Below are 6,458 nucleotides of genomic sequence, written 5' to 3' on the forward strand. Positions count from 1 at the left end.
TTTCTCCCACTTGCCCTAGATTTATCTATCTCGCAATTCTAGTCCCACTAGTGACCCTTGAACACTTTAGCCAAAATGACCTTTGTAAAAGGATCAGCTAAGTTGTCTTTTAAGGCTACCTGCATGACAATCACATCTCCTCGGTGCATGATCTCCCTAATAAGATGGTACTTGCGCTCGATGTGTTTTCCGCGCTTATGGCTTCTTGGTTTTTTGGAATTTACAACTACTCCACTATTATCACACTAGAGAGTGATGGGCATATGCATATTTGGAACCACTTCCAAATCGGTCAAGAACTTTCTAAGCCATACTGCCTCTTTGGTTGCTTCACATGCAGTCACGTACTCCGCTTCTATGGTAGAGTTAGTAGTAAAACTTTGCTTTATACTCTTTCATACTATAGTTCCTCCATTCAAAGTGAATACTAATCCCAAAGTTGATTTCCTAGAATCCACATCGGTCTAAAAATCAGAATCAATGTATCCTATAAGGATCAGATCCTTAGCACCATACACGAGCATGTAGTTTTTTATTCTTCAAAGATATTTAAGAATGTTCTTAACGACAGTCCAATGATCATATCCAGGATTGGACTGATATCTGCTGACAATTCCAACTGCATAGCATATGTTAAGGCGTGTACACAACATGGCATACATTAAACATCCAACTACTGATGCATAGGGAATTCGTTGTATAACCTCAACCTTTTAAGGTATCTTCAGACATTGTTCCTTGAGCAAATGAATTTCATACCTGAAAGGTAACATACCTCTCTTGGAATTTTGCATTTTATATCTAGACAATATCTTGTCTATATAAGAAGACTGAGATAATGCTAGCATTCTATTCTTGTGATTCTGAATAATTTGGATTCCAGGAACATATTGTGCATCTTCCAAATCATTCATTCGGAATTGCGATGCCAACCATCTCTTAACATTAGCTAAGAATTCTATTTCATTTCCAATGAGTAGAATATCATCAATATATAAAACCAGAAAAGCTACAGTCTTGTTGACACTTTTCTCGTAAACACAAGGTTCGTCAATGTTTTGTTCAAAGCTATAAGATTTGATCGCAGTGTCAAATCTCATATTCCAGGATCGAGATGCTTGTTTCAACCCATAAATAGATCTTTTAAGCTTGCAAACCTTTTGCTCTAGACCATGTTCTATAAACCCCTCTAGTTGAGACATATAGATACTTTCTTCAAGATAGCCATTCAGAAAGGTTGTCTTGACGTTCATTTGCCAGATCTCATAATCATAAAAAGCAGCAATGGATAAGAGTATTCTAATAGACTTGATCATAGCAACCAAAGAGAATATTTCTTTATAGTCCACCATCTCTCTTTAGGTAAACCATTTTACGACGAGTCTAGCTTTGTAGGTCTGTACCTTACCAGCTTGGTCTCATTTTCTCTTGTAGATCCATTTGCAACCAATAGGTTTTACCCCTTTTGGTTGATCTACATGTTCCCTGACTGAAATGAAGTACATAGACTCTATTTCGAGATCCATGGCTTTTATCCATTGGTCTCTATCCACATCTTCCATTGCCTGTTTAAAAGCCAATGGAACCTTTAAGCCATCATCAGGTATTGTGACTTGAGTTTTTGTTAAACCCATGTACCGGCCAGGCTATTGAACAACCCTCCCACTACGTCGAGGCACTCTCAACTCTTGAGAAGGATGTAAAGTACCCGTTTCATCGACAACTCTTGTTGAAGGACCAACTTAATCAATAACTTTTGTTGATCTATCTGTAGTTTCTCTGGACATCTCACTTAATACTAGTTTACTGCGATGTTGATGATTGTTTATGTGGTCCTCCTCTGAGAAGGTTGCATTTGTCGATAAATACTTTATCTTTCTCAGAATCATAAAATAGACCACCTTTCGTCTCTTTGAGGTAGCCTATAATTAGACATACATTAGAATGGCGTTTCAATTTTTTCGAGTTCTATACCAACACATGTGTTGGGCATCCCCAAATTCTGAAGTGACATAAACTACCTTTACGTCCTCTCCACAACTCATAAGGTGTTTTTGAAACACTTTTCGGGGGAACCATGTTCAAATATACACAACAGTCTCTACTGCATGTCCCTAAAAAGAACTAAGCAACTGAGCTTACCTCATCATCGAGCAAACCATGTCCAACAGGGTTCTATTTCTTCTTTATGCTACACCATTCTATTGTTATGTACCAGGTGTTGTGAGTTAATACTGAATTCCGCATTTTATCAAATAATCCTGAAATTTTAAGTCCATATACTCACCACCTCGATCTAATCAAAGTATTTTAGTCTTTTACCTAATTGATTCTCAACCTCTGCTTTATATTCCTTGAACTTTTCGAGTGTTTCGAATTTATGATGCATTAAGTAAATATAGCAATATCTAGAATAATCATTAATAAAGTTGATTGAATATTCATACCCTCCTCGCGCTTTAACATTCATCAGACCGCAAAGGTCTAAATGTACCAGCTCTAAAGGTTCTTTGGCTCTAAGACCTTTTCCTATAAAAGATCTTTTGGTCCTTTTACTCTCAAGACAAGATTCACATGTTGGTAGAGAATCATCTTCTGACTGGTTTAGAAGTCCAGTCTTAATCAATCTCCCAATCCTATTGAGATTAATGTGGCCTGATCTTAAGTGCCAAAGATAGGTATTTGGAAAAATTTTACGTTTCTTGTTTTGAGTTTCAGCTGTTTTAAACATCTCTAACTCAAAATAACCTTTACCTTAATTGATTTTAATACATATAAGTTATTTTCCAGTTTTTGCGAACATATTTTGATACCTTTCGAAATAATGAACACTTTATTATCTTCAAAAGAAACTTTATAGTTTTTGTTTTAGCAAACATGAGATAGATATAAAATTCCTCCTCATAGAAGGATTGTATAAACATTTTCAAGTAAAATGTAACTATCTTCAATAAATAATTTTATATCTCCCACTACTTTAGCTGAAACAACCTCCTCGATCCCTACCTTAAAAGTTGTTTCGCCTTTTGTAGGCTACCTCTAGGAACTATTTCCTGAGTGGAAGCACAGATATGATTAGCGGCACGTGAATCTATTACCCAAGTTAATTTATCATTTTCCACTAAACATATCTCAATTACAAGTAAATCATGTTGACTTTATTGTGCTTTCTGTGCTTTTTCATCAATGTCATTCGTGTTTATTACTTTTAACGTATCCAGAACATGTTCATTAATAGAGGTTCTATCCTTTATGTCATAGTTATAAACTTTTTCGAGAATATCGATCCTAACAGATTGTCCAAATAATGTCTGTAACGAATCTATGATTTATTTGGTACAAACCATGTCCTTGAATTTCTTAGCTAATACATCAGATATATTTGCTAAGATAAGGATTCGGGTCTTTTCATTTGTCTTAATCCATCTGTCATATGCATTTCAAACTTTTTGGTTTGCTGAAGAACTGGTAGCCTGAGAACATTCCTATGTTAAAACAAACTTTAGATCATCATCTGCTAGTATTACATTTATGTTTGATTTCCATATTGAATAATTAAAATCGTTAAACATATCGGAAGGGAGTAATTTGAAGAATTCAACCGGCCAAAATTATAAACATATTCTAATTAGTAAATTGCTTTTAAATCTAATTAAATTTTAGCAAAAATAATATTATACCCTAATTTTATTATTTATTTGCAAGGATACTTTAGTGAGTCGGAATAGATGCTACCGAGCGGTAGTCAAATACTCCACTAAAGCAAGACATTCTTGACTAAATACTAACTCGGAATAACTCTTATTCTTACTATGTCTTATAGTGCATCTTATTTCTCTAATCTCATCAGCTTGGGATCCAACTTTGTGCTTTTACCATTGAATTGAGCCCCATTTCAATTTTTTTTTTTATTTTTTATAATTCTCTGGAAAAGAATTGTTATCGCTCGGTTTTCACTCATATGTTATGATGGTGGTTCACATACCTTCTGTGTTGGTCGGTGCCCTTACTGCCACATTTCTATTGACATCGAATGCAAAAGATTTGAAGGAGTATTCGAATGACTTGATAATTTTAACAACCCAACCATAGGTTAGTTTTTTTTTTCTCTAGTTTTGATTAGGTTATTGACACGTGCAGGTACACATGTCAAATAATAGTATAGTTAAAATGACTTTGGTTGAGTATTGTTCTTTGGGTATCATTCTTAATTCTTTTAACTACCTAATTGTTCCAATTTTATCTAAGGGACAAACATGTGATAATAATTAATCAAATCTAAATCTAATAGAGCAAATCAATAGCGACAAACAGAATGAAACTAGATAGCATTAATAGATTAACCGAATCAATTTCATGCAATTAATTAATTAGATGCAATAGTAAGACCCTTCATTCTTCATCTCTATTCTCGCATATCACTTTAGTACATAATGCATACATTACCTCCATATATCTCCACAATTGTATTACTTTGGGCATAAATCTCATGGATTTACTTTTGGTTTCACCCAAAAAGCCACACCATCGGAGATAGTTGTTCTCTCTTATAAATCCATGATCATTCCCTTATTTAATCAATGTGGGACTTTGATTGCATTCTCACTCAATACAAGACATTAGATAAAATCAATCAAATAATGGCCGAAAGTTCAAAAGTATTAAACAGAAATATGCTAGAATGAAGATGCACAGATTAATCCAAGAATAATGAAGTCAGTTTGAGCAATCTAAAAACTACATCAAAATGCTGAAATTTACAAACAACAACTCATGGTTATGATACAAACATAGGCAATCCACAACATAATGAAATACAGAAAAATCGAAGACAAAGAAAAAAGAAGAAACAAGTCGGGTTCTCGATTGTCGTTTTCAAGCTTGGGATCACCCTCCAACAAGATCCTCAATCATTCAACTCTCTAAAATTTTTGAGTCACTTCTGTCCAAAAATCTACTCTCGTTTGCCCCCATGGAAGCCCTAATCAAACTCCATTCGATTGATGGAAAAGATAAAATATATAAAATAATTTGTCGACAATGTTGCGACGCTGGTGCAAAATGCCCCCACTGTTGTGTTAGCATGCCGCATCGCTGTGGGAAAAAATTCTTGTAGCATCACGAGGCTGCCTTATTTTTCACTTTCAAGTTTTAAACGTCAAACATAGTGGCGTAAAGCACTGTAACACATTGTAGGTACTTTTTTTCATCTTTCATCATGCCCTAAGTTTAACTTTGACCTTTCTATGGATATTTTTGTCATTTTTGTTCCGATTAACCTGTTTTGGTCTAAAGTCGCAATTCCTACAAATTCAACAAATGAAAGCATCAACAAACATGAATTAACAACAAACCAACTAAATTCTAAGTTTAAAAAAGCACTTTTTGAGTACTTTTAAGTTATACATCATTTTAGTCGAGTCATCTTGACTCGAACATCATTTAAATATATATTTGTATACAAGATTTCTAAAAGATATGAAAAAATGGCTTATAAATATTTATGTTGTTTATAAAAGGTTTTAAAAGATCTAGTTTTTTGAACCCATTGCTCAACCTCATCAATGAGCCTGAAGCACAAAGAGGAGCCAAGCCCAACCCAAGCTTGATTGACCTAGCCTAACTCAACCCTTCAAAATTGTCTTGAAATCTGGCTGAAGTTCATTCAAATTCCTTGAAATTAATTGAGTTTGAAGCTTTTTTTTTTTTTTTTTTTTTGTATAATTTTAAATTTTTAGTTTCAAAAGCTCAAATCTCGGAAAATAAAAAAGTTCAACAAAAAAAGCTTTAAAACTCATTTTAAGATAACTTACCAATTCATAATCTATTCTGATGGGATAAAACATGGGAGGTGAAGACTTAGGTATGAATCATGCTTGTTTGGATGAAGTTTGTTCATCCAATGGACCGACAATGATGTACTAAGACCTCCAAGAGCCAAAATCTACCATGACCTCATCCAAAATAAGGTTAATTTAGCTTAAAAAGGAATACATTCTGATTTATTGTGTGGTTTATGTAGGGAGAAGGAGGAAATCTCAACCCATCTTTTATGGAAGTGTAAGGCTACAACAAAATTTTAGTCTCGTTTTGTGTTTTCTAATCTTAATATTTTTTTTTTTTTTTTGTTGTAATGATGGGATGTTATGGAGTCTTTTAACACCGTTGAAATTGGTTGGTGAACCATGACATAGTTTTACTATCTATGAGTTGGATGAGTTCATTATGACTGCGTGACCAATTTGGGAAGCTAGGAATAAAATTATTTTCCAGGAGTAAGTGACGAATGTTGATACTATTTCTACTTCAATTGGGCGATTTTTGCATCAATGTCAAGAGGTCTCAACTGAGGTTAAAGATAACTCTTTGAAAGTTCCAACCTTCATTTTAGAGACCAATCACGTGATTGCAATAGATTGGTACCCTCCTCCGACCAACTCATGGAAGCTCAATTATGT

This window comes from Benincasa hispida, chromosome 12 (assembly GCF_009727055.1).
Source record: "Benincasa hispida cultivar B227 chromosome 12, ASM972705v1, whole genome shotgun sequence".
NCBI lineage: Eukaryota > Viridiplantae > Streptophyta > Magnoliopsida > Cucurbitales > Cucurbitaceae > Benincasa > Benincasa hispida.